At 38.3% G+C, this 18,639-nt stretch overlaps 1 long non-coding RNA gene across 1 annotated transcript in view; it reads left to right on the plus strand.

Moving 5' to 3' along the window:
* The first annotated feature begins 448 nt into the window (after nt 1–448).
* Nucleotides 449–18,639, plus strand: part of LOC148755755 (uncharacterized) — a 28,361-nt gene continuing 10,170 nt past the window's right edge. Inside the window, exons 1-2 of the long non-coding RNA XR_016018684.1 lie at nt 449–2,185; nt 11,079–18,259. This is a non-coding gene — a long non-coding RNA (uncharacterized LOC148755755). The remainder of the gene's footprint in view (nt 2,186–11,078; nt 18,260–18,639) is intronic.

An 18,639-nucleotide genomic window follows, 5' to 3' on the forward strand; every position in this document is an offset into this window, starting at 1 on the left:
TCTGTTAAATTAGCTTCGGAAGTTCAGCGGTTAATAGTTTCCTGCTCCGAGAGGAGCTTTTGAACCTTACCAGGATTGTACCTGGGTGATTCAACTCAGGTATATATGTAGTCTGACAATTAAGTTCACGAACTCATCCTAAAACAAGTGCTGCATACCTCATTGGTGAATATCACTACAGTCACCTTCAAAGAACTCCCCTTGGGAAGCTGTGCACCGATGCCAGTGCCTAGTCCATGCTTCAAAGCAATTTTGGAACTCTTTTTCTGGAATGGCCATCAGAGCTGTCGTCGTATTACCCTTGATGTCCTGAATGTCATCAAAATGTCTTCCTTTCAATATTTCCTTTGTCTTCAGATAAAGAAAGAAGTCATTGGGGGCCAGATAGGGTGAGTAGGGAGGGTGTTCCAATACAGTTATTTGTTTACTGGCTAAAAACTCCCTCACAGACAGTGCTGTGTGAGCTGGTGCATTGTTGTGATGCAAGAGCCATGAATTGTTGGCGAAAAGTTCAGGTCATCTAACTTTTTGATGCAGCCTTTTCAGCACTTCCCAATAGTAAACTTGATAAATTGTTTGTCCAGTTGGTACAAATTCATAATGAATAATCCCTCTGATATCAAAAAAATGTTAGCAACATTGTTGCAACAAGTTCGCAAACTTAATTGTCAGACCTCATACTCCTGGAAGCAGGAAGTAGCCTGCACACATGGAAGTGTATTGGAAACCAGAACCACGTGGCAGTGAATGGCATAGACAGGTTATAAGAAAACTTTCATTGAAGGAACATGTGCCCCCGCCCCCAAATCTTTATTATTTATGAAGGAGAGCAAAAGGTAACCCTATCCTTCCACTGTAGATGAATTGCAGTGTGTCTCATTGACTTGGCACACACCAAGCTGAGAGGTCGTGATAGACTTGCTTGGTTGGTTATAGCATGATGCTAATAAGGTCCATGGATGCCACCTGATTCTTTTCAGGTAAGTTTCCTTGGTTCAGGGGAAGAGAGTCAAATCCAAAGCCACAGCATTACCTTTGGCCATTCACCTAAACCCAAACCATTTAAAATTCTGTTACACAATTATGTTCTTGATTCCATAGAAGGAGATAATAGTAAACAGCACATAAAAGTCACTTTCTAAATGCTATCCTCTTGGGTTGTCCAAGCTCCAGTTTATTTCTACAGAGAAATGTTTCTTAATGTGGATGAGAGTATATTGATAGTTGCATAAACGGCGAATTATAGAGACTGTATAAAACATATTTAAACATTTGTTAGCCTGTTCATTTAACCAATATAGAGTATGTGTTTGGGGTCAGGTTCTAAGACTACAAGAGCCAGTAAGAAATAATTCCTACCATCAAAAAACTTGCAATGTAATTAATACCCAGTTTTGTTATTTGGAATATACAAACTTTTTGGGAGGAAAACAATAATATGAGATCACATGAAAGTCATTTTGACACAGTTCTACACGTAAGATTTTTATTTTTTTCTTCTTATCAAAAATATCAAACCTACTTCTCTTGATGTTGCAAAATAAAGAGTAAATTTTTTAAAACTTTATTTCTGATAAACATAATCTATACACGTATATTATACATATCGCCACGCGGCGCATAACATTTCAGCCAATGATGGAGCACATATAAGATGGTGGTCCCATAAGATTATAATGAAACTGAAAAATTCCTATCATCTTGTGACATAGCCATCCTCACATCGTCGTGCAATGCATTACACACACGTTTGTTATGATGCTGGTGTAAACACACTTACCGCACTGCCAGTCCGATAAAAGTGTAGCACATCCGACTATGTACAGTACATGATACGTGATAATGATAATAAATGACTGTGTTACTGGTTTATGTATTTACTATGTTATACTTTTTATCGTTATTTTGGAGTGTAGTCTTTCTACTTATAAAAGGAAAATTTTGCTGTTAGTATGCCATGTTACGCTGGCAGTAGCTTACACATCTGTGTTTACTGCATGTCTTGATTGCATCATTTTCTCTTGTGCTTGATTTAATCTCATGTTGTTTTATGTAGTGCAGCCTAAGTGTGCAGTGTTTATAAGGTCTACAGCAGTGTGCAGTTATGTCCTAGTCTTCACATTCACTCCCCACTCACTCACTGACTCACCCAGAACAACTTCCAGTCCTGCAGGCTCCATTCGTGGTAAGTACCCTGCACGGGTGTGCCATTTTTTATCTTTTATTCCATATTCTTACTGCACATTTTCTGTTTAGTTATGTTTGAATACACAAATACACACTGTGTCACACTTGCCTGCAGTATTCAGTGCAGTAACATGCTGTACAGGCCTGCAGCCCAGGAGCAGCCGACTACACCATAAGCCTGGGTGTGGAGTGGGCTGTCCATTGAGGTTTGTGTAAGTGCCTCTATGATGCGTTCGCACAATGAGGAAATCACCAAAGGGTGCATTTCTCAAAAAAGTATCCCTATCATTAAGTGGCACATGGAGTTTATACAAATTAGTTCCAGGTACTTTTAAAAAGGAATTTAAATCGAGTACCCTATTTAAGAATGTAGTTGTGAGGAGCAGTAATTTTCATTAGTTTTTCATTCTTACATATTCATTGTAGAAAATTTAGAATACAGAAACCAGAAAGAAGAAAATAAGATTATCCATAATCCTATCACACAGATACCAGATACCACTCAGATATATGTTTCAGAATATGTATTTCAGTCTTTTATTATGTAGATAATAGCATTTATTGTGCATATAACAATAATTAAAATCTTAACATGCTGCTAAGCCTATCACATGCAGGACCTCATTGAATAAATGGGCTCGGTGTTTTGTGGCAGTTTTTAATTTAATGTATTATGTGATACTTTCCTTTTCACTAAATATTCTACTAAGGCATCATTTTAAGTGGCTGCATGGTGTTTTAACCATAGATGTATTTAATCAAAAATTTTAACTTTTTTGCTGTTGTAATAAATACTAGTGATGAACATGTATTATTTATAACAGCAAACAAAACCCACAAGGAAGAAAATATTTTGTAACCTCCAAGATTATTTCCTTAGGATGAATTCTTAGAAATGGTTCTGAAAATAAGTGCCTGAACAATTTTTAATATATATTGCCAAGAGAATATTCTTTTTGCATTCAATATCTATATTTCCAGAACATTATGGACTTAGTGATGATCTGATATTTTTCCATAGTGTAAACAATCATTCATCTAAGACACAGAGAAAACTGTGTTACTCCTCCTGGGCTGTCCCTTCAGCAGCTGCAGGTTTGACTTACAAAATCTTGGGACACTTTATTGGGCTCATGGTACCTACTTACAACACTGGGAGAAGCGATGCAATTGCTTTTCAGCTCAAAGAAATGAATTCAAGTAAGTTTGTGTAAGTTTAAATGCCCAAATGAGGTTTTTATAGATTAAAACTTACACTGCAGCTTCGTTTTATAGCCCCCTCCTATCACTATAACGTCCAAGTTCTAAGACATGTGGCTGAGGAAATAGCAAAAAAGATTAGAAGGAGGGGTAAGTCTAGCTCTGCAATGTGGACATATTTGAACCTGGAGATTATGTCTGAGGATCTTACACCCTTCTAGGCTCTGCAGATTTGGGGATGTACAGCATCTACCATCAGCCCTGGAAAAGTCCCCAGAGATCTAAAAGCTCTCAGCATTGCCACCAAAGAGATTGCTTAGGGTCTCTATATGTCTTTGTCAGTGTCCTGCAACAATTGATAAGATAAATACAAAGATCACAGGTATGTGCATGTCAAATAGTGGGGACGTTAAGAGGTCAACTCTAATGTACCCTTAACGCAAAAGGAGAGTCTATTCATCATTTAAGACCAAAGAAAATGCCAGTCTTGGCTAAATTTTGGAGAACTGTGACAATTCCTTCTAGGGAGACAAAAAAAATAATAGTGGTCAAGGCAAATTTGACCCCAAACCTCTCCCCAACCTCACATGCTTTCCAGTACCCTCATTGGTTTGAATTTTATGCTGAAACTTTTTCTCTGTATCATTTGGTACTGTATCTGTGACTTCATTTTGTCCCTTAGAGGAAATGGTGTAATGTAATTGGAAACTTTAAAAAAACATTTTCTCGCATAGAAGTTAAAAAACAAAACAAAACCCTAATTATGTGTGTTTACCCCACCCCCCACCCCACACACCCAATAAACAATTAGACTCGTGTGTGGTTTCTACAAAAAGGAATTAACTGGTAAAGGACTGGTAACAGTAGTTCCTTCTTTGCAAAATCAAACTTTAAAAAAATAGTTAAATATTACCGGCATACCAGTGGGCATATCACTATTTTGAAATATTCAAACATATTTCCTTTGTTAGTTTAGAAGGTGGGGAAATAGTCACATATTTACTTTGGTCTGCTGTGGGTGCTAGTTGAGAGTTCTATTTTGTTCCACATTATATTACTTACAAGTCATTTATAATGGGTTTCCTGAGTTCATACTCTACCTACACATTTCAAAGAAGCAGAGTCAGTCCAGAGTAGTTTCTTAGGTAAAAGCATTTATAAGGCTAAAAAAAACCTTCTTGTGCCATCAATGGTACCTTCAATAAATGTCATTTGACAAGTGTGTGGTTTTAAAAAATGAATTTTTCACCTTGAGGTAGAAATAAAATCACGAATTTAATTTAAAGAAAGACACATTTGTGGTTTCTGTAGAGTTAGTGAGGCCCAGGGGAATATAATTCCCAGTATAATATTTTAAGCCTCAGTATTATACATTGAGTTATAAATATTGATGTTGCTTTTCAAGTAAGTTTTCCATTAAAAGTATGACTTTTTCTAATCTGCCTACTCCTTCACTATGATTTTTATTGCTTGCATTGTATCGTGTGTTGGAATATACCTTCAATTTTATAAGTAAAGTTAATGATGATAAAATAAGCATAAACTTATTTTCTCACTAACTTTCAAAAAAAGAGCTGTATTCCACAAAATGAGATGTGACTTATCTAATATGAAACCTATCAAAATGTAATGTAGGTTAAACGACTGTATTTCGTATTTAGCAATATCTTTTACTGGATTCAATGGTCTTAAACTTGTCATTTATAGCATGTATGTATATACACGTATGAGTGGGTAATACACACATATATCTCTATATATGCATATATAAAATTATTCTTAAAGTTGGGAACTTTTTAAAAAAACCTGACTCTTACATATTCAACAAGAACATTTATTACTCATGTAACAAACACTTACTATTTGCCACCTTCTTACAAATAATTGTTATCTGTTAGAAATGATTATAACTTTAAAAAAAGTCTTCATTATGCCCTTTCAAGGGCTATTAGCTTTGAACTATAAAATGACACTTAAAAAGTGGCTTTCATTATTTATGGATGCTTTCATTCTTTGAAACATCTTACTAACAGTTTTCATGATACATGGAAATGCTTAATATAGAATTTCCAAATTCTTAATGATGCCCTCTGATTATTTTGGCTCTGTGTGTGTGTGTGTGTGTGTGTGTGTGTGTGTGTGTGTGTGTGTCTTGCCTTTCCTTCAGTTCTTTCATTTCCCCCACAAGTTCCCATTGTGTAGCTGGATTGTGAGAAATTATATGCCTTTGAGTATACCCAGTGGTGTTGCAAAATGCTTCTTCATGACAGTTCTTCCTTCTCTGATGGATTTTCCTTTCAGAGTCACTCCGTAAAAGATGCCCATACTTGGCTATAGTACAACTAGGACTTCCCAGAAACATTTGGGTAATTGAAAGATAAGAACTTAAAAATGGAGGCGGGGTGATCAGTTTCCTGGAATCTGGCTCTCCCTTAAGTGTATCTCTTAAACGTTTGTAGCACTTTCGTGTGAAAGCTGCTCATTCTCCCCTGAGACATTCCACAGGCACAGGAGGTGGGGTGGGTGTCCTGCCTGCCCCTCAGTGCTGCTTCTCACAAGGAAAAGGATAAGCAAACTAGAAAGAGCGTTTTCACCATGCAAAAGCCCTTTTCTCCTTTGAAATGGGAGAAATGCCACCTTTGTCGTTAATTCACAAATCTCTATGAAGGGTACCAGAATTGTGAAATGAAGAAAATACAAACTATGACATCTCTTTGTAGGGAGGGAGATAGACAATCAACAGCTAACAATTGGTGAACACTCTCTGAGAAGTGTGAGAGGTAGCATGAGAGAACAGAGACGTTTCTGCTTGACTAGGAAGGGCAGAAAATCAAGGAATGTGTGTGGAGGGAGTCAACCTCTGAGTCTCACCGAAGGAGCTAGCCATACAAAAAGAGGGATTGTAGACACAGCACCCAGGCTGGGCAGAGACTGGAGAGAGAGAGAGAGAGAGCATCTGCCAGCGCTTCAGTTTCTCGGGAGTAAGGGTGTGAGGCTGGGAGTGATAAGAGATGACTAAAGCCGAGGTTGGAGATTAGAAATTGGGATTTTATCCTGGCAAAGTGGGAAGCCTTGATCAGTTTTTAGCAAGACTGATGCAACGCAGTTTGTATTTAAATTGGAAGGATTGGCAGTGAGCAAGACTCAATGGTGGGAGTTTGGTTAGAGGAAGCATGCAACCAGTAAAATCAAGCCAAAGAGGCTGAAGGGCCCCAGTAAGGTAATGGGTCCATAGCCTGGAGAAAAAAGAAGCAGCGATGAGCTGTAGTGAGGAGGTTGGATGGGTGAGCCCGGAGCTCACTGGGTGAGAGGGTTCACAGAGTTCTCTGCTGTGGAGTACTGGTGACTCCCCGAGTCAGACAGCCCTCCCTCCCTCTCTCAGTCGCACAGCTCAGGCCTCACAGACAGCTTCTCTACCCTCTTGCCCTTTTTCCTTCTCTCTGTTTCCCACATCCCAGAGTAAAGCCACGTGTTCTCTCAAAGTGGTTTCCAATCTAGAAACTTCAGAATGCTGCTTAACTTCTCCCTCTCCCTCAGCCCCACTCCCTCCTAGTCACAAACTGTGTTGATGATACTGACAGTTTCCCAAATCTGGCTCCTCTCTCTCAAGCCCCTGTCACTGCTCTGACTCAGGCCTTCGTTTAGTTCTTTAGACCTCCATTATTCCTACCCTCCACCATTGAAATCCTCATTTGCACTGATTAGTACTAAGAATGATTAGAGATGAGAGAAAGTAAAACTCATTCCACCTAGCTAATTTCAATTATTTGAAGATATGATTTAAGCAAAGGACTAATGACATTTGGGGAGACATTTTTTTAAATTCATTTTTAAATTATAGTTGAAAGGGGGAGATATTTTTTCAATAACAATTAAATCTGCCATTTTCATTTTAATAGTAGTGGATCAAATAACATAATTATAACAACTTTTTCTAAAACGCACTGAATTAGATAAACAGAAGGTCTTCCTCTAAAATTACAAATGAAGAAACTAAACTACCTGTCCCCCTTTTCCCCAAGAAAAAGTTAACATATTTCAATGAGTAACTAAAGATTTTTAAAAATTTACTCCCGTTGTATAGAAAAGTGATTATATATTCTGGGGAGAAAAAAAAAAAAGCAATGGCAAGTGATTACTCTTGATTATGGCAAATATCTAATTCAAATGCTCTATACCATTTCATTTATTCTAAAATGTGAAACAATTTCTTATGAGCACTATGACTAACTCTACTCTCCGTTGTTTTCCTGTTGTTAGGACAAGTTCCTTAAGAACTGATGCCAAGTAATGTGGCCTATTTAGAGCAGCCACTGATAGTTGATCTATTTAATAAGCACTAATAGCCATTTAACAGACTGCATTTGATACCAGATTAGGAAAATAAACTCTCGTCTTTCATTGGTAACCCTTTGTCCCTGAGAACCTTCTCTACTTGCCTCCAGGATGTTATGCTTAAAAATTTTTATTCAGAATCTCTCTAGAAATCTCCTTTGAATGAGAAAGGCTTTCTCCGTTGCTGAACAGATGTGTTTCTAGAATGGGAAGGCACAGACTAAGCCATAGAAGCCGTCCATGACAGAGAAAAAGAAAACCCATTCCTTCTTCTTACAGACAAACAAATAGACAGTACATGAAGTTATTTGTACTCCTTGTTGAAAGTTATGATACAAATATGATCATGGGAAACGTGATTTTAGAGGACTAAAAATGGTGAATTGCACACATTTATAAAAAAACAGTAGTAATTTTAGAGCAAATGAAATGGCAAATTAAGGAGCTGCTGTAGAGATAGGAGGGGACATTACTGCAATTGGTAAGTCTATGTTGTGATGTGCCACACAATTCCCAGGAATTTGTGAAGCTCCCAGGCTAAACCGGATCTGTGTGGGGAGATGGGGGGTGGTCCTCAGCAACCTGGGAGACAGCCTACCTTGTTCCAAGGAGACCCACTTTTAGATAAAAGCACATTTACCCACCCATGACCCCTGGCCCCGGACACGGTGTTAGGAATCCACACAGTGATGGAAACTGTGGTGATGGCAGAAAACACAAAGAACATTGACGGTCAGAACATTTGGTTTCCATTCTCATCTTTTCCACTTGTTGGCTCTCTATCACAAGCAACAAAAATCTTAATGTTCTTAAATTAACTCTGATGTTTCTCATCTCTACACATGGGATACGATATAATTTTCCTTCTATACCTCTAAGGGTGTGGTAAGGAAGGGTCAAAGGAGAAGGTGGAGGTGAGGACAGCTTGCCAGAGCACTTTAAAGACACGGTGCTGCTCTGTGCTCTGCTGTGGGCCTGTGGGGTTTCCAGAAGGCCGGGGAGTCCTGTGAAAAGAAAACTGACGTGAGAAGGGAAGACATTTAAGAGGTCTTTGGCTTTATCTCTATTGTTGGAATTTTAAGTAATGAGCTTGCATTAATAGGTTACTTGTAACATTTTAAAAACTGAAAGAGTACAGAAATAAACTATAGTGTTTATTAAAAGGAGTATTTTATTAGTTATAGAAATATAGTGTAAAAGAAGTATTTTTCTTTTTGAATATTGTCCAGAATCCTTCATTGTTCTAAAATTTAAAGCACTGAAAACAAAGAGTGTTTTACATAAGTGTTCACCAAATTTATTTGATGGTAAACTATAACCTGAACTAGTGTTAGGCTAGTCCTGATTGATTCCCTTTACGTTTTTGTCAATATACACACCGATAATGTGCAACATAATGCAAGAACCATTTTTAGTTTTGAAAATCTGAAAAATTCTGATATATCTTGACCCCAGAGGTTTCATATAGGAATGGTGTACTGAATTTGCATATTAAATTCATGAATAAAACAAATACTCAGGGCAGCCAGTTGACTCAGTGGTTAGAGCCCAGTGCTCCTAACACCAAGGTCGCAGGTTCGATTCCCACATAGGCCAGTGAGCTGTGCCCTCCAAAACTAGGTTGAAAACAATGACTTGACATGGAGCTGATGGGTCCTGGAAAAACACACTGTTCCCCAATAAAAATTTTTTAAAAATACTCTAGTGGCTCTTTCTAGAGATTTTTGTCAGTATAACCCCAAGTGCCTCAGATCTAGTAACTTTTTTGAGGGCATAATTCAATACAACAAATGTTTACTGAATCGGTACATTGAAGGGACTATCAAGATTAACAAGAGGTGATTGCTGCACCTAAGGAACTAGCATTATAGTGGGAAATGCACTTTCACTTAAATTTAACACAAATTACATTGAAATCAATGCTGTAACAGGATTATAATCAGAGAACAGAGATGGATGAGAGCCCAGGACCCCTGTGGGAGGCTATTTGGGGGAAGGTGAGAAAGAAGACTGTCTAAAGTCCTGATATTTTCATTCCTCTTTCTGTCCAAGTAATACTTTGTGCTGTTGACACCCTTTCTGTGAGACCTAAAGGGCCCTATGGAATCAGCTTTCCCAAAACGTTCCCCAGGGTTATGAGACACACTGAAAGGGTAAACACGGGGAAATAGCAAACGGGTCCTTTAAAATTATTATGAAAAGTATAGTCAAGAGTCTTCCTAACCAGAGGGGGCACTGTTGCAGAGTGCTGTCTCACCCAGATCTGGACTTGAGGAATTACAGTTGTCCTGAAAGAGCAATGTTAAAGCCTCACTTTTTTGATTGTTGGTATTGAAACACATTGATTGTAAAGCCCTCCAACGAGTAGTGGATAGTGAAGAAACTGATGATTAAAACATGACCAAAACATAATTTAAACCAGCTTTCCCACTAAATCCTCAATGTACAAGACCAAGCCCTGAGAGTGAGTAAATGAGAGACAGGGAGTTTTTTCCCCCCAAAGCCTCATTTGTATCAAGGGTGCCTTATGGTTTTGGTGCCATTTGTTCCTTTGAAATTGCCCCCTTTTCTTTCCACTTTTATGATTACCAGCATATGTAGTTCCCTAGTATGAATATAATAGCATATCCAAAATGACAGTGACACTAGAGCTGCAGATAGAAGCAGCTCTAGGTCGTGTAATGAAGGTGTGTCCTTTAATGGAAGAGAATTTAATCTCTTCCATCAAACACATCAGAGTAGCTTCAGGATGAGCAAGGAGGAAACACTGTCTTTCTGACCTATGACCACTTCAGCACCTCTGTGGCACGTACGAGCTCTGGTGGACGGACCAGAAAGTGTCAGTGACGAGCACCATAACAGGGAAAGTTTCAGAAGGACTAATAGCATATGTAGTCGTTTAAATCTCAACCTCCAGAGCCCCGAGCTGTGGAAGCTCTAATGGGAAAGGGCTCTAAAATGTACACATTTCCACGCAGAGGGAGCTGTTGATCATGGCTCTGGGGGAAAGGTAATGGCTTGTTGTTATGGTCATAATTTCATTGTAGTGGCGGTTGCCAAACCAAAAAAGAAAATGGAGAAGAGAAGAGTTTTTATGAAAATATTTTCTCTCAAACACACAAAACTTTTCAACTTACTTGGCGTTGTATTCCTCCCAGTGTATGCCATCTTCCGGGCTGTCAAACTCATAAGATTTGTGGGTGGCAAGATGATGTCATCTGTATTCAGCAGCTTGTAGTAATTTCCACTCCCAGCCCTGCTCAAAGGTGGGGATTATTGCAGTAAATGGGATCTGAGCTTACAGATGAAAGCCTCACTTTTCTTTTCCATTGAGATCACAATACTCTTTTTTTTAGCAGGATGACAATTGTGCTGTCACCAACATGACATCATGCTATCTCCCTTGAAATGGCATCATCTGAGCGTGTGAGCACAGCTGTGAAAACAAAACATATTTTACTGTGAGCTTTGTAAATCCTCAAGGCACATATTAATTAGTTTGCCTTTTTTAAATATCACAAATGTAATGTAAGAGGAGTGACAGCAGTGAGTGAGTCACGAGCAAGATTCAAGAGCTTAGAAGGCGCCGAGAGATCAGGCCTGGGCGCAGTGACTGGGACCGTTACATGGAGGCCCTGACATGGGCCTTCCTCATGCGTGGAAGCCTGGGTTCCACTGCAAGTTTGGGAAACATGCTCCTGAACAGCCCAGCGGGAAACTGCCTATCTGCCCTGCTAATTCACCCCTAGACCACAAGATGGGGAGCCACTTACGTCACCAGATGATAACCAAACAGGAGACCATGTGATTATTTCATATTCTGGAGACATCTACCATACAGCTATTGAGATCTGAAAGGTTGAGTACCTTTCTCAACTAGTGATCCTAAATCTGGAGAAGCATCAACACATAAATGGAGCAAATGTACAACGATGGGATATTGTCACCCAGCAGTGCAAAGTGAAAAGCGTTCCTGGGGTTGGAAATAAACTTCCGCGGACAAGATGTTTATGTTGATGGATGGGAGAGGAGTATAAATGACTGGACGTGAATTGAAATGTGAACCAAAGGAAGGTTACTTCCTTTATTCCACAAATGGCAAAAACTGCCTAACTCACAGAAAATGCCTATCTCGTGCTTCCTAGCAACGTCTTCAGCTATACTTTCTGTAAGAAGTACCCTTCCTGAGAACCCCAGACACACACCCCTGCAGTCACAGATGGCACGGGTTGTGAGCAGTGTGGGGCTGCATGGTGTCCCCTGGAGCTTTCTCAGTAACTTTACTTGGTGTCTTGCTCATCGGTCCGGTCATCTTTTGCTATGTTAAAAAGTACAGAGAGGAAACTAAGAAAAGGAAGTCCCGCATAATGGCAGAGCAGGGATCCTCCTTCAGTGAGCTGTGTAAGGAAAGGCAGAGCTCTGTCATCAGCAGTCATCTATTTCTGGGACGCACACCTCCTTCCCAAATGGAAGGATATTCTGAGGCTCCGTCTCACCAAGTGAGTGGAAGACTTGGATTGTGTGTTACTTTGCTAGAGCTACCACAGGCTGGAGGGCTTACACAACAGAAATGTATATTCTGACAGTTCCGATTTTTGAAGTCCTAGATCAAGGTGCTGGCAGGATTGGTTCCTTCTGAGGCCTCTCTCCTGGGCTTGCAGGCGGCCGCCTTCTCCCTGTGTCTTCACATGGTCTTTCCTCTATGTGCGTCTGTGTCCTAATCTCATCTTCTTGTAAGGACACCAGTCTTGTTTGATTAGGGCCCAGCCCAATGACCTCATTTTAACTTAATTACCACTTTAAAGTTCTTATTAACTTAAATAGTCACATTCTGAGGTACTGGGGATTAGGACTTCAACATACGAGTTTTGGGGGGACACAATTCAGCTCATGGATAACAGCACCCTCTGAGTCTGCATCTCCCACCAGCTAACCCCAGGCATGCTTGCTGTCCTGATTGGATGGGATTGGAGTGGTGTAACTAGCAAGGACCTCTCAAGAACCTCAAAGATGGGACCCTTCGGACTTGGCTTTAGCTCTCTAGTGGAAAATTCCATCCCTAGCCCATTTTTGCATTTAAAAAACAGTTCTTATTGTCTTACACAAGAGGCAAAGTTTAGGTCTGCTGTGGGAACCTTTTTTTGGATTTCTTTCTTCACTTCTTCCAGAAGAAGTTTCCAGGGTGTAGGGCATTTCTTAAAATCTATTTGCGGTCCTCATTATTGTGTCTGTTTTGCAGACAAAACACTTTGCCAGGAAGTCTTTGGCACAGACAGCCACATAACTCAGAAATTCCAGACTCCTTAAGCCTCAGTGACACAGATGTAAGCAGTTACCACTGCCTAACTGCACGTAGCAACACTACACAGCTAAGAATGCCCTGGGTTTCTTCCTTTGATAGGAAAGGGAGGATGCCACTGCGTGTGTTGGGACTTGGCTAGAACAACAGGAATAACACCACTATGTTTATGAAAAATGCAGAGATTTTTAATGGAGCAGAAAAGTTAGTTACATCACTGGGGTTTGCCCATCATTAAATGCATTTAGTTTATTTTATATTTTGTCTGACCCACATGTGTGAGACCGTAGAGTCTTCCATGTTTAGTAAAACACTGAGCAAGAAGGCATAACTGACTAAATACTAGACATTCAAGACCTAATTTTTAATGTTGGTCAAAAAGTACATGCCTTCACAGTTCTTCCATTATTTGAAAACATGAAGACTGAAGGCCTGATTTTGTTGCCTTAATGCAATCAGTTATTAAAGTGTTTTAAACTTTGATCTTCTTTACACACATAGATTTCAAAACGAGGAAAAAATAGACTATAATAACATCTCCAGAAGAAATTAAAATTGGACTAAAATTCTTTAAAATGACATATTTATTTCTATGGAGATATAATTTACTAAAAATTTAAAAAGAGAGTAGGTGAAAATGTACATGTGTACTTTTTAGAAAACATTTCTCAAAGTTTGCCATAAGAGTCTCTGTTTATAAACAAATTTAAAATTAATTTTATTGCCTTAGATACCAGAAAATTTGACTCAAACATAGGAAATTTCAATATGCTCATTAAAATAGATATATTAAGTGAAGAATCATTCTTTGGAAATTAGGAGGACTAAACTGATATTTCTTTAGACACAAATATAGCAGCACTGAGTTTTGTTGTGTGTTTTTTTTTCACAGATGGCTGCTAATCCACTCTGAATTGGTGTACATGTAATAAGTGTTACAATATTACTAAATCAGCTGCTTATAAAATAAAATAGGGGCTCAAGAGTCTGTCATTGGAAGGTCAGGGCATTAACTTTCACTTTTCAAGTCAAAGCAAATTCATAACTAGATTCTCTTTAATTATGAAGGCAATGTTTAATTTAAAGTCTATTTAATCTACAATGCAAAAAGAGAATGCCAGTTCTAATTTTTCAAGTTTAAGATATACTATGTAAGAAAGGCCACGTTGTTTAAAAGCAAAGGAAGAGGAAGAAAATCCTGCTTTAATCACTACACCTATGATAATTATAATTTCATTCAAAAAAGTGTTCTGGAACTGCTACAGACTAAATATTCATATCCTCCCAAATTTCATTTGTTGAAATTCTACCCCCCAATATGATTGTGTTAGGAATGTGCCTTTGGAAGACGATTGTGTCATGAGGGTAGAGCCCTCATGAATGGGATTAGTGCTCTTATCAAAGAGACCCGAGACAGCTTCCTAGCCCCTTCTGCCATGTGAGGATACAGTGAGAAGACTGCCATCTGTGAACCGGGAATCAAGCTCTCACCAGAAACTGGATGTGCCAGCACCTTGATCTTGGAGTTCCTAGCATCCAGAAATGTGAGAAATAAATTTTTGTTGTTTAAGCTACTCGGTCTATGGTATTCTGTCACAGTAGCCTGGATGGACTAAGACAGAGACTTTCAGATAAAGAGGCTTGGCTTTTGCATGCAGTTTATTTCTAAACACTAATCCCCAACCAATTCCTAAATAAATAATCTAAGACATATAAAATTGGGAAAAGCATCCATTTACACAGAACGCTAAGAAAGCAAATCATCAAAATGGCAGAAATAAACCCATCCCCGAAGGCATGGCCTCCGGGGAAGTAAATAGGTGAAGTCTTGGCCCCCATGGAGTCTCTGGGCTTGAGGGTCTGCTGACTTCAGGAGAAAAGAGTGGGCTCTGAGGCTAACTAGAAAGTGTCCTGTGAAGTCTGGCTCGATGTGTGGGCTGTCGGCATCCCCCGTTAACAGTTTCAGCACAAGACTCAGAGATCCAGGCTGCTGTAATAAGTGAAGAACTGTGGTTTCATCTCTGGAGGGGAAGTTTCCCAAAGTGTAAAGGTGGGTGTACTTGGGATAAGCAGCCTGGTGAAATTGGGCTGGAGGCCCCAGAGAAGGGACCAGTTCCCTGAACAAAAGGCTGCTGGTGGTGGTGGGAGCAGCATCCCTGGATGGTGGCCAATCTTTCTTGACACAATAACAACTGTGTACGAAAGCTGGGCTGAAGAGGCAGATATTCATGTGCCAGGTCAGAGGCCGAGCCAGAAGCCTGGTGCCAGCAGAGTGGCTAGATCAAGGAGAAATTACAGAGACCAAATTCCCTAGTCAGCATAGCCTGTGGCTCTCTTTGCTACCTACCCTCAGACTGAATCACTGGATGATCAACAATCACTAAGAAAGAATCCAACTAATACAAACAAAAAAATTCTTTATTGTGAAATCCTACCAGTAAGATTCAGAGAAAGTGTATGTATGTGTATATATATATGTATGGTATGTATGTATGTATGTATGTATGTATGTATGTATGTATGTATATATGTATATATTTAGTTTCAGGTGTACAAAACAATGTAATAGTTAGACATTTATCATTTATACCCCTCACACAGTGATAACCTTCCTCCCCCATCCACTACCCCTCTAACATCGCATACAGCCATTACATTTCCACTGTCTCTATTCCTAATGCTAATGCTGTACTCCACTTCTTGTAACTATATATATAAAATTATAGTTGACATTCATTATTGTCCAGCTTCAGCTTCAGGTGTACAGTGCAGTGATCAGGTATCTACATCATCCCTGAGGTGGTCTCCCTAGTGAGACAAGTGTCCATTGGATATTCTACAAAATCTTTACAACATTATTGATTACATTCCCCAAATTGACTTTCGTATCCCCGTGGCAATCTTGTGTATATTTTTTTAAAGTATTTGTGGCAAAATCAATGAATTTCCAACAACATCTGCTCTTTATTCTCAATAACATTCAAGAAAATATGCTCTCTATAACATTAAATGAACTGTAAGATGAGACGACATTGAGATGGAAGCAGAACCAGAGTTTCAAAATTCATTAGAAGCAGAAAAGAGCAAAATCAACATTACCAAAAATTGTTTCAGTAATACAGAAGCAGGCTAGGAAAAGGAAAAAAAAATACATATGCACATAATATATATAAATGTAAAAAATAATGCAAAGAGGAAAAAACGGGTATGTGGGATGTCATAGTCATACAATGGAGAGCCAATGTGTGGATAGCTGGTATTTCTGAAGAAGACCCCAGAAAAGCAATATTCAAATACATAAAAAACTTCCCAAAGATTGAAATCTCCCAATTAAAATAAGCACTGGGTACTAGGCAAAATAAAGAGTTTCAAACATTTAACATACCCTGGTGAAAGTTCTGAAATTTATGTAAAAATGAAGAACTCTATTAATACCCTGAAAGAAGGTTATATACAAAAGAAAAGAAAAGGGGAGGAGATTAAAAACTGGTCTCAGGATTGTTTTTTTTAAATAATATAGATGCTAAAATCAATGATGCCATCATTGTCTGTAGAGTTTGGAGGCGAGGCTTTGTGGCCCAAAGTTCCTTATGTAGCCAGGCTGTCTTTCACCTGTGAAGAACAGAAAAACATTTTCAGAGATTCAAGGATTCGTACATATACAATCCACATTCTCTTCATAGGGGGGTGGGACCGGGCAGGGGGTAAGGCGGGGTGAATTCTCAGAGAAGCAACCCCTTGCTACTCAAAGTGTGGTCCACAGTCCAGCAGCAGCATGTCAGCTGGTACCTTGTGGAGAATGCAGAATCTCACCTCAGGCCCTTCTTCAGAACTGCTGCATCAGTAACTGCATTTTAGCAAGATCTGCATGTATTTATATGCACATTAAAGTTTGAGAAATACTGCTCTAGTAAATCAAGTAATTAATCAAAATATAGATGCCTCCAAACAGTGGAGTAACACTTGAGGACTGCAATGAACATTTAAATGAAGTACCGTAGAATAAAATCTGAATAAAAGTATATTAAAAGTCAGCATATTCATTTATATAACATAAAACAATAACTTGAAAATAAATGTCTAAACTCTAACATAAATACAGAAGAAGGAGTAGGTGGCAGGAAATAAAATAAACCAACTGTGTCATTAGGTTCAGATACATTAAATAGAATCCTTAATTTTGGGATGTTTTATTCTTGGAATTGGTAGACAAATATGTATACGTTTATATAAGTTCTTGAAACTTTTAAAGACAAATGCCGCCCAAACTGTAAATAGTTATATAACAAACGATTTGAGATGGAAAAAATTCACATAATGTTAAAGAAAAGAAAAACAAAATAAAAACTGAACAAAATGGATCAGAACACATTCTTTGTGAAAATCAATGTAAATGGAATAAACTTCCCAACTCAAAGAAGTAGGCAGATTTTTGTCAATGAAAATAGTTTTTTTGCTTATCTTCAATTCAAAGAAAATAGAAGTACAAAGCGGAAACAAAACTCTCCTGAGCTCCTTTTATACAAAAATAATTATTATAAATGTTCTGATGATTATTTTTCCAGAGAAAAAAATCAATTCACTTTTTTACAAATGGAAACATACTATGCATAGAGTTATTAAACCTACCCATTAAACATGATGTGTCTAGATGTGTTTGTTGTTGTTTGTTTGGTTGGCATTTTCATGCTTGGGGTTTTCTGAGCTTCTTGGATCTGTGATTTGATGTATTTCATTAATTTTGAAAGCTTCGTTTTAGAAATTTTCTTTGTACATAGTTATCTCTCTTTTCTCCTTCTGGGATGCTAATTACCCATTATTATTTCACAGTTTTTGAATGATCTGTTGTTTTATTTCTTTCTCTATTTTTTTCTCATTGTTTTTCTGTTTGGGTAATTTCCATTAACCTATCTTCAAGACTATTGATTGTTTTCTCAGCTCTTTCATAGCTACTGAAGAGCCTATTGAAGGCATTTTTTTTCTACGTTAACATGGTTTTCTTCTCCCTGGTATTTCCATTTGACTTTCTCTTATAGTTCCCATCTCTCTGCTGAAGTTCCCCATCTCTTTATGCATGTTGTACATTTTTCCTGCTTGAGCATCTAATATACAAATTATAGTTATTTTCTTTTTTTTTAGGATTTTTATTAAAATATAGCTAACATACAATATTATATTAGTTTCAGGTATACACCATAGTTATTCAACATTTATACACCTAAAGAAGTGATCACCACGGTAAGTCCAGCAACCACCTGACACTGTACTACACTTTCACAATATTATTGACTATATTCCCTGTGCTGTACATTACATCCCCGTGACTTTTTTGTTTATACATGGAAATTTGGACCTCTTATTCCCCTTCACCTTTGATCTCCCCCCCCTTTTTAAATTTTTCAATTACAGTTGACATTCAATATTAATTTATATTAATTTCAGGTGTACAGCATAGTGGTTAGACATTTGTATCACTTAAGAAGTGATCCTCCTGACTAGTACCCACATAGCACTATACACAGTAATTGCCGTTTATTGTCTATATTCTCTATGCTTTACTTTAAATCCCTTAGTTACTTTTGTAACTACCAATTTATATTTCTTAATCCCTTCATCTT

Source organism: Rhinolophus sinicus, chromosome 14, assembly GCF_057876585.1.
Source record: "Rhinolophus sinicus isolate RSI-liver-muscle chromosome 14, RSI-T2T, whole genome shotgun sequence".
In the NCBI taxonomy this organism is placed as follows: Eukaryota; Metazoa; Chordata; class Mammalia; order Chiroptera; family Rhinolophidae; genus Rhinolophus; species Rhinolophus sinicus.